Source organism: Micrasema longulum, unplaced genomic scaffold (assembly GCF_059751315.1).
Source record: "Micrasema longulum isolate JH-2025_06_02 unplaced genomic scaffold, ASM5975131v1 h1tg000214l, whole genome shotgun sequence".
Classification (NCBI taxonomy): domain Eukaryota; kingdom Metazoa; phylum Arthropoda; class Insecta; order Trichoptera; family Brachycentridae; genus Micrasema; species Micrasema longulum.
Window position 1 is genome coordinate 403,722 of NW_028277419.1, and position 11,635 is coordinate 415,356.

Sequence of the window (11,635 nt, forward strand, 5' to 3'; positions counted from 1 at the left end):
CTAACGAATCCGCATGTATACAAATATCATCCAAGTAAACAAAGGCTCTATAGTTTTTAATTCCTGATAAGACATTATCCATTAATCTTTGAAAACTTGAGGGAGCATTACGCAATCCGAAAGGCATCCTGGTGAACTGGTAGTGACCGCTAGGCACACTAAATCCAGTTTTATCAGAATCCTTAGGATCCATTTTGATTTGATGGAATCCCGATGTTAAGTCTAACGTAGTGAAGTATTTGGAATTTCCTAGTTGTTCTAATATTTCAGTAATTTGCGGCAAGGGGTATGAATCACCAATTGTGATTTCATTAAGTTTCCGATAGTCAATTACCATCCGCCATTTCTTTTTACCGGAAGAGTCGACTTTTTTAGGAACGACCCAAACTGGCGAATTCCACGGAGAAGACGAATGAACTATAATTCCATCTTTTAAAAGTTTTTCAACTTGGTTATCGACTTCTTCTTTTAATACATGTGGATATCTATAAGATCTAACGTTAATCGGGTGGTGTGACGTTGTTGGTATATTATGCATAACAACATCAGTTGCAGTTAGAGTATCGCCCTCCATATAAAATATATTATTAAATTCTTCACAAATATTGAGTAAACTATTTCTTTCTATATCATTTAAATGCGACGTTCTTAATGAGTTTCGAAGAACATCTAATCTTTTTGCATTACAATTATCGGATTTCGATACCATGTGTACATTTGCATTCCTGTTGACCTTTGGTAACGGTTCCAATGCTATTTCGATTTTGTTAATTCTAATTTCCTTATCACTAGAATTCAATATTGAAGTATACGCTTTGTTATCATTATTTACCTTAACGATACTCGGACATAAATAAACTTTTTCTAAGATTTCCGTATCGGGGCAAATACCTTCATTTATTTGGGGATTCAATATATAAATTTCTATTATTTTTTCCGTTCGTGGCGGAATTATTTGTACACAAGTTATATTATTTTTAGAATTTAATTTTTCGCTTTCTCCATTGAAGTTAACATTAATTTCTGGAGATTTATAATTCAAACTTTGAGTTTGATTTTCGTATACGTTTTGTTTATTTTCCGCGTTATTAATTTGCGTTTTAATTAATATTTTTCCACTTTTATTTTTGTTTTCTTTGAAACTATTTGGAATTTTATCTTGGTATGGTACGTTCAATGAAAGACACGATCTATCCATACCCAAAACTTCCTGAATCGGCGATTCATGAGAAGTGTGATAAAATATAGGAATTTGCTCATTTTTCATAATTATATTTCGACTAGAATAGTCTAATTTACAATTGAACTTTTTGAGAAAATCTATTCCGATTATACCATCAAACGGAATTTGAAAGTCATTTTTGACTATATGAAATAAGTGGTTAATAATCTCGTTTTTTATGTAAATTTCCAAATAAACATAACCGAGAGTTTTATTAGGTTTTTCATTTGAGGAATCAATACCTCTTATTGTTAAAATTTCTTCTTTGTTATATTTTACAATTTTATTCAAAGTCTTTGATTTTATTAAAGAGATGTTAGCACCAGTATCTATTAAGAAATTGTTAATTTCTTTTACACATTGGTCTTTAATTTTTAAATTTATGTATGATGAGAAAAAAGCGTTATTTAAAGTTCCAATTCGGCCCGATTTTCCCGTGCGAGATCCTTTGGAATGGCCAGTTCCAAAGTCTCTTACACGTTTAAATCATTGTTAACTGGTTTCTTAGTATTTTGTTCATTTTTAAATTTCAATTTTCGACAGTTATCTATGATGTGATTATTCTTCTTACAATATTTGCAAAATAAATTATTAGTATTAGTTGCAGGAGGTGGTTTTACTACGTAACGAACATGAGGACTTTTGGATTTGAACCTACATTCATGAGTGTTATGGTTATTTTTCTTACAAATTTTACAATATTTTTCGTACGACGATATATTCTGATATTTTTTTATTTCTCGTTTTGATTTAATTTCTTGTTCTTCCGTTAGAGCAATTGCAATAGCTGATTCTAGTGTTTCAGGTTTTTGCGATTTTACTATTAGGTTTAATTCATCGTTCAAGCCTGTTATAAATACATCTTTAGCTAAATTTTTCAATAAGTTAATATTTGCTTCTCTTTGATCGCAAGAAAGGTTATCGTCTAAGCTATTAATCAGTCGAATATAACAGTTCTCTACTCTACTAGAATATTGCATAACGTTTTCAGTTAATTTTTGTTTGCATGAATTTAGTTCTAAATGCCATTTACTTGTTGTCCGTTTATCAGAATAAACATTAAGAAGGTGAGTTTTTAACATATTGAAATTATCAAATTTTCGATTTCTTATTAATGCTCTAGCATTACCAGTGATTTTACTTTCAATTAATGTAAACAAGATATCTTTTAAGTTATTATCTACTAAGCTTAAGGCTTTTTCACTGTTATCAATGAATTCAAAAAGTTTATATTTTTCACCATCGAATCTGATTAACATTTTTTCTGCTATATTTAAATCAATAGTGTAAGATTTGTTGGTATCTTCTCTTTTTAAAGACATTTTTTTTTTAAATATAAAATAAAATGATCACTAACTCAAAAAATTATAAAAAATACGACAGTTATTAAATTATGCTAGGTAGTTCTCAATTATTTCAACTCACAAGAAGAAGGCGAGCATCATCTTCTTTCTTCCAGTAGACGGCGAAGTACTCGAACACGCAGGCAACAGGGTCCGCGATCTGACGATTCTTCTGTCTTCTGAACAGGAAGATGGCGAAGGAGACTCGAACACACAGGGCAGCGATCTATCGAGAATTCTTCTTTCTGCAGAACGGAAGATGACGGAGGAGACTCAAACACACAGGGCAGCGATCTATTGGGTCTTCTTTTGTGACAGTTCCAATCGTACAGTCAATGCTTTTCTTCTTAGTACATGTAATATTTTACTTGGAGTTATGATTGAAGCGTCTGACTTGGGTTTCAAGTTTTCAATTCTTCAATAGTTCTGGATCCAAACTTCTGACACCATTGTAATATGCGTGCACGGGTTGGATGGGTTAGAATTAACTCGTACACTTTCTTGAATTTAATTTAAGTTTATTAAAATTATTTGTGGGTAAATACAGAACAAAATATTGATGTGAACCCAACGATAATAACTGTCCGTAACTAATTCTTAATGAGTAGTGATAATCTTGACCAATCTGTACCAGTATATATATTGGTCAGATAAGGGCTGTGTTTGTCGAGGCTATGTAAATACTGGCCAACAGAAACTTTCCAATGCTTCATCTTTGGACCATGATTACGTGCTCGATTGTATTCGTTCACAAGGGACTGATAATAAATGGTAGGTATATTACATTTCCTTCGAAAATCTTATACACTTTTTTTTCGAGAAAATGTCGTATTTTTTATTATTACTGCATTATATACACATTTTAGGATAAACAATGTTACGGTCTATTATAAAATGCACGTTTTTTCATATAAGGGTTTTTTATAAATTTTATGCAAAAAAATATACTGGTACATTTAAAAAAATATATTTGATTTATCTATACATTTTTGCACATGTTTTTTATACATTTTCTTATGTACCAATATTTTTTTTTTTTTATATTTGTTTCAAATATTCAAGAAAAATCAAAGCGAGATCAGACAACAGGCAATTTTAATTTGATCACATAAATCTATGGCGAGGGGGTACTCCTTTCAATACTCTTAATACGTCGCAGTGCGCTTTAGTACCCTTCGGTACTAAAGTTACGAAAACAGCAAAAATTGTAATTACTTCTCATTCTGGTTCTGGACAACTTCCATGTCTCTAAGTTATATATGCAACGCAAAAGTTACTAATTAGGCGGATGAATAATGCAGTTACGTGCATAAAATAAAATCGAATTTTGAACGAGCGTATGGTTTTGGTAAGGAAACGAAGATGCTGAATACGAAAAATTGTCATATCACGCTTTAAATAATTTTATTGGTGGCATAATGCTTCAGTTTTTTTACGGCTATTTTATTTTTACAAACTTTTGATACTGTTTTATGAAAGAATGAGGCTCTGTCTCCGAGTGCATTTTTAACGTATAAAAATAATATCTACCTCCTTGAGTCACTGCCTTCAGGCGTATTTAAAGTCAATAAATCATTTGATACAAGACGTGACAGCACAAAAAACATTATTGAAAAATCTATCTGCCGTCGCGTCACGTTGTCTAGCAAAAGTACGTCTGCAAAGTAATCTTTCACAAATAAATTATATTGACTAGTCTCCTACATAAATTTAAACTTCGTAACCCATGGTATAATAATAATAATAATTATTATTTTTGTCAATTTTTTTAGCGCCGTTTTCGTAAGTAATCACTTCAAAGACGCTGTGCATTATGTTTAATTTTAAAATAAAATAAGGTCTATCTACAGGCTACCTCTTAAGTACTATTTACTTACAGACAAATTGTACGAATTATGTAATACAAACATTGTGTTTATACTTCGGGAAATTACATAAAAAAGTAACATTCTTCAAGTCAAGAAACGATTTCACTAGTAAACAAGCTTTAAATTTTGTTCCGAAAAGCGATTCTGCTGCACAATTTCAAACTTCTGGAGGTGCGTTCCACGCCAGAGGTCCGGCTATTGCCAAACCCCTATCGCCCTAATTTGGTACTCTGATGGCGTATATTAGGTTGTATCACTTTCCCTACAGCAGAACACGACGCTGAGCGGAAAGTGAGGTGCCTACCTGCCAACTCGTCCGTAACGCAGAGTTCCTTAAGGTATTTAGGAACCGTGCTATGCATGCAACCAACACATCATGTACTTGACCCTTTCGAAAACGTAGCCAGTGAAGCAACGGTGTAATGTGATTGTTCTTTGATACACCAAAGATTAACCTGGCAGCTGCATTCAGAATGGACTGCCATCGCTCCATTGTATAAACACAGGTAAGCCGACATATAATATTCCATCGCAGTAATCGACTCTTGATATCACAAATGCGTTCATTGAAAGACTTCGTTAAAAGGCAATAGGTGAGAGGTGAGAGATGTATTGATTAAAAATAGGTTTACACGAGCTTAGTTACTAGTGCTTAGTACGACTTGTCACTTACACGTATACCTTGCACGTTAACATGCTGAATTCGTGCGTAGTTTTAGTGAAAGTGTGGGTGCAAGAGAAAAGAAACTAATCGTATTTACTTAGGGACAAACCGACTACCGCACCACAATTTACTAAGCACGTGTCGCTTGCTGACCATGTGAACAACTACGGCAAGTGGTTAGTGACAAATCGAAAGGCAAGTGTACCTTTATTTAAATTTATTTCCTTGGTATCAAAGTTTGTTTTGTGATAATGGCGGCGAAAAGGTAGGACTCCCAATAACTATAAAATTCATCTAGGAATTTAGTAAAAATCGTATATACTAAATATATAAAAAAACCGTAAGTTTGTACATAATCGTTAATACAATTATTTATTATTATGTTTGAAAATACTGCGCAGGCAATGATGGAGGCGGTGATGGAGACAGTGATGGAGGCGGTGATGTTCCACTTCGAATGGATGTCGGGTCACTAATACTTTCTGCCAATGCCAACGTATGAACAATTTCTTCTCACTTGTCATCAAGCAGGTTAGTACTAATCGATTAGTATCAATGGCAAGTACTAAGTCAGTGTAAATATGGCTAGACACGTTCACTCCAAAGACATAGCAAAACTTATATTTGTAACATTTTAAAATTAATTATGTCTTCATTAATTTTTTGGCTCGAAATCCGATCAGAATTCGTTTTATTAGACGAAATAATGATAGGAATTACATAAATAAGTTTGGGTGCAGGGAATTGCAAATACTTAAAAATAAATTGTTTTACTTAAATTTTGATTAAAATGACAATCAGTATTAATAGAAAATAATAAAATGACTAATGAGTAAAAAAGGTCGACAAAGCTCGATAGGAGACTTTAACAACTTTGGATCTTTTCGATTTTGTAGTTCTTCGTTCTCATCTTAACGGCGTGGCGTCAAATCCAGTAGCAATAATAAACTGCAGCATAAGCAAATGAAAGGTAAAACTGGAAGAAATCATGCAAATAACGGACTATTTAATACGTGTCACCATTATTTATTGTTGACAACTAAGCCTGCATTGAATGGAATAATCACAAAAAAGATAAATTCCCGTGAAAAAAAAAGATCATTTCCCTATCCACGTACTTACGAATCTCGATCATTTTTGTTACATAAAGATGGGTGATCAATCCCACACTTTAGATGCAGTCCAGAAACAAAAAAATATTGAAGTTGTGGAATTAAATTTAAAAACTAATATTCCACCTCCATCCTGCCAGGAATCGAACCCAGCACCTCAAGGATGGTATGCGAACGCACTTACTGCTACACTAAGCGGCGGACTTATCTTCGAGTCACTCGTTTAGGGATCTGGTTCTATTTCACACACATAACTGTCCGGACACAGAACTATATTAATTAACCTTTAAAAAAAGTTAACATTTTTGCAAAATTCCTCTAAAACCTGAGAAAGGCGTGAAATTATGAAATTCAAGAAATATTTGAAAGTTAAATAATAGTCTCTGAGTGTATTTATTAAAAACATTTTAATGGAATTGGATTATGTATGAGAAAACGAAATATATATTGCATGTGTGTATTTACAACTAACAAATTAACTAGCTGAATGACATACTAATAAACATGTATATATAATTTTACTACTCGTTGAAAGTACAAAATCTGCTAAATTTGCAAAGCGACTAACACTAAAATTAATTCGTCGCGTCGAATTGATTTTGAGTGCTATAAAATAAAACGACTGAGACATCTGATGTTAGCTATTTGATGCCTGACAGAATAAAAACTGTATAAAATTGCCTTTCTCGTCACAAGAGGGATGTGTAGTGAGTAGTACGTTGAGCACCGGCGACCTTGAGCGAGGTCGCAGACTGAATATCCCACCACTACACCAAACTTGTGCAACCTACCCCGTATTGCCCACACCCCGATATGCCCCGATCTACCCCACTCGGCCGACAAAGCGCCCGCATTGAGACTAAATACTAAATACCTCCCTGGCCAGACATAATACGAGTACACCTATGTAAGCGTAGGTATGAAATGTTCTGCGCGTCATTTCACCTGTCGCTGGTAGGTTTATATTTAGGTATACAATCTTCTTTAAATATTAAAATATTCACATTTATTATATCATAGAATATTTTTTTTTATTTCTGATAATAACCATAAAAATTACTGATATGATAAATAAAGTTAAGTAATTAATTTAAGTGCATTTTTTTGGAAAAACAAACATTTTTCACGAGAGTTTAAAAACAAAAAAAACATAATAAAATGCAAAAATAAATTCATACAAATAGGTAAAGAAAACAAAATATAAGTAATTTTAATATTTTGAACAATATATTCGAGGATTTATATTATGTAAGTTCTATTATTTATAAAAAAATCATTGCTAGATAAATAAAAAAAAACGTTTTAAAAAGAAGTAGATGTGTGTGAAAGTTCTGTTATAAAAAATTGTTAAAAGTAAAATATGAAAAAATAAATAAAAAAAGCAAAAGAAACATTGGAGGCGCCGGGTATCGATCCCGGTACCTCTCACATGCTAAGCGAGCGCTCTACCATCTGAGCTACGCCCCCGGTGCTAGCTTGTGTCAAAATTTTTGTATAAAGATTATTGATAACTCATGTCTTAATTTATGTTGGATCAAAATAATAAAAAAGTATCACTCGTGTTTTATTTATATAATAAATCAAAATAATAAGAGTTTTTTTTTTTATTTACAATAAAATGTTTTTGATGTGTATTTTATATTAGTCAACCAATGAATCATGAAAACGAAATATTAAATCTTATCCGGAATGGAACTTAAATAATACGTAGATTGTAATACGCGTTTGAAACTAGACAGGTAAACTGCTTTATTTATAAATATAATTTTAGCTAGGTACCTACATAATAGGCGCGTATAATATTATTGAATTTGGCGGTATGAGTAAACAAGTAGTAGACGCTTTGCCCTTCAGACGTCCGGGACGTTGCACCGAATGCCGACAGGAGGCGCTAGTGAGGCCTCGTACTACTACATTTACGATTTATTATATTATAAATTTACTATTGCTAATATACACGTACTCTATAACTTAATTCTTACTTAGATTCCATTATGCTAAACAGTCTAGCTTACAAATAATTATTTTTCTCTTTCCAAAATTCATCAAAATAAACACTAACAGGTTTTACTGTTATTATTTTTTAACTAACACGCAAAAAAAAAACGGGGAAGTACTTACAATTACATTTTAAATATTTTAGGTGTAGTTTTGTAAAGAGTTAAAAATATACATATATAGGAAATACTGGTGACAATTTTTTTTTTAATAGTAATATTAATATGGATAATCTTAGAACTAATAATAATTATAGTCAACAAATCAGAAAATCCGTCCAGTTTTTATTTTTGATGAAAATGGCATTACAATATCAAATATTTCAATGGACAAAAATCCAATACGTCAAATTGTGCTAAGTTTCCACCCGAGTACAGCCGAACGTAATCCGACACATCTCGACCGCAGGTTTCGACTGAGCCGAAGTTTCGGCCAGTTTTTAACAAAACTGAAACCGGAGGAAAACTTGTTTTGTAGGCAGAAACTGGCCGAAATCGTAACCGAAATTTCGAAAGGTCGCTATTTTGTAACAGTTTTTTAATTAATTTTTTGGACACTACCTATACAGCAGTGAAGCGTGGCAAAAAGAATCCTGGTGGTACTCGAACCTGCAATCCCTGGCTTGGAGGCCGATGCCTTATCCATTAGGCCACAGGGCATGTATTGTGACAATAATATTATTATCGTGCATAGTAAAAATAAAAAAAAAACCGGAGGGATGTATTAAAATTCATTTAGAAGTATTGCAACAAATTAATGTAAATATAGTAAGTTTATAAAAAATATTAGTTAGGTAATCACAGGAAGTTCAGTGCTACGGGAAATAAGGTACAAATAATGTTTTCTTATACTGCGAAGATTCTCGAAAAATTTAATCAAAATGTTTTGCATAAAAATGAACTACTTAAAACGTCAAAGGTTCTTGTGAACAATAAACAACTAATCAATTATAGCGTTGTTATATGTTGCGATAGATTTCCGGTATACGGGATTATTTTATTTTTACGTCTATGGGGTTCTATATTTATGTCAATACAACTCCCCGACGACTCTTGAGTAATTTTATAATATTAAATTTTAAAAAATCTTAGCGATGACAATTGACAATACGATACAATAAAATATATTTATTAAAACACTGGCTTAACCTGATAGTCTATTAATAAATTAAAATAATAAAAACAGCACTGTAATATGAAGATTTTTTTACTAGAATCCTTTGTGCCTGACTAATATCAATATAACTTTTTTTTCCAAATGGATATTATTTAACGTATTTCATACGAAAGATACAATTAAAAAAACACAAAACGTGGGTGTTTTAAATACATATTTTCACTGATAAAATTTGCTTTAGATACTTAAAATGTTATTATGACCACATGGCCATCAGCCCGGATAGCTCAGTCGGTAGAGCATTGGACTTTTAATCCAAGGGTCCAGGGTTCAAGTCCCTGTTCGGGCGATCTTTTTGCTTTTTTTTTTAACAGTAGTGTATAATAAAAATTATAAAACAAATTACAAAATACTAATAATTTACTCAAATTTCAAGTAACAGCTAAGTAAATTTTAAAAATAGTACTATGAAATAACACTTGTGTAATATTGATAAATTAATAGTAGCAGAAAAGGAAAAAAAAATGAGAAGAGATATGGAAGTCTAGGCATTTACAGGGCTGATGACCTTAATTTACATTTGTTTGTTAAAAAAAAAAACTAACTCCATCTTCAAGTATTTGTCAAATTTGGTCATGCCATGTCTTTCTCAGTCTTCCTTCCTATATTTATGCATCCATCAACATTCGTATTGAAAACATTTTTAGCAGTTCTTTCGCTGCCCATTCGCTCTTTTTGGCCAAATCAACACAGCGCTCATTTCTTGATTTTGTCGCTAATGCTCATCTCAGCCTTACATAATGTACGGATCTTAACATTTGTGCATATATCGTGCATAGTTTTACCACACATTCGTTCGAGAGATCGCATTTCGACAGCATTCGGCTTGCTTTCGTCCCTGTTTTTCAAAGTCCATACTTCGCTCCCATACATCAGGGTCGGAACCAAGACTCCAAACCCGCAAGATCCGTTTGTCAAAATGTCCGGGAAAGACAAAAAAACGTTGGGATTTTGTAAAAAAATCGGTATTGAATTTTATCGAATTTTAAATACACCAATAAATGTGATTTATTATTATTTTATTAACATAAACGGCAAATCTGCCTTTTACAAACATTTATAATATTAACATATTTGGCTTAATATCAAAACATCAATTTTAAAAACAAGATTTGTAAAAAAAAAAAATTTAAATCAAATCAAAAATTATACAACATTTATATTTAAAAAAATAACCTAAAAATTATACATCATATTCAGTAGAAAGTTTAAATAATAAAACATTCTACAGTAAAACAACAAGAAAATCATAAGTACTGTTTCACACAGCTAGGCAAAGTGAACCAAAAACTGTATATGAAATGCATGAATAAATAAATAGAATTACCATTCACCATCTTTGAAAAAGTTCAAAAGATTTGTTCTACAGGAACAATACCCTACACTAAATATATCAGATACGTGGGAATAACTATTGCCGAGTTCATGAAGTCTATTTAATACTGCATTACAAGTATACACTGTCCGTGAATTGTTGCTACAAAACGGTGGCACCTGTCTAGTCATTCTTCCAGGCACCCTGAAGTTGATGAGAGATAACAGTTCAGGGCAATCCCATATTGAATTTACAATTTGGAATAAATTTAAAAAATCTATAATTTTCCTTCTATCGTTAAGTTTTAACAAATTTAATGTTTTTAGTAAAAAATCGTAATTTAAAAATTCATGACTGATTCTAAGTTTAAAATTTATACACCGTAAGAATTTTTTTTGGACTCTTTCAAGAGAATTTTGGTGACAGTTGTAGTAAGGAGTCCATATTGTAGAGTTATACTCTAACTGGCTTCTCACTAATGAAGTATACATCAACTCAAAGTGCCTATGTTTTTGAATTCCTTAGTCACACGTAAAATAAAGCCTTACATTTTTAGAGATTTACTAGTAATATTATTTATGTGCCTGATTTGTCCCATTCAACTGTAAATCCCAAAAAAATAATTTTTATTTTTTGGCTTATTCTCGGTATTGAACTTACAAAGATAATATATTTATGTGATTAATAACAGTTGATTATGTTAGCCTATTTATTGTCTTCAAAATATTTTTTCAACAAAGAATTATGGTTGCGTTCCTATGATCCACGATTCTTATGAGCTACTCCTTATCACCATCAGATGGTGAGGATAATGAGGAGTACCTATCGAGCTAAAAACGCTTGTCCAATATCTATTTTACACTCAGAACTCTATATTTCGTCCTCTCGGATACATAAAAAATAAACATGTAAATTTTTTCGAATTGATTTTATATAA

General features: G+C 31.9%; 2 non-coding genes across 2 annotated transcripts; one reads left to right on the plus strand and one right to left on the minus strand.

The window, feature by feature from the left end:
- Positions 1 to 7,603: 7,603 nt before the first annotated feature.
- On the minus strand, positions 7,604 to 7,676 carry TRNAA-AGC (transfer RNA alanine (anticodon AGC)). Its single transcript has one exon. It is a non-coding gene; the product is annotated as a tRNA-Ala (tRNA).
- Positions 7,677 to 9,599: 1,923 nt separating this feature from the next.
- TRNAK-UUU (transfer RNA lysine (anticodon UUU)) lies at positions 9,600 to 9,672 on the plus strand. Its single transcript has one exon. It is a non-coding gene; the product is annotated as a tRNA-Lys (tRNA).
- The last annotated feature ends 1,963 nt before the right edge of the window (positions 9,673 to 11,635 follow it).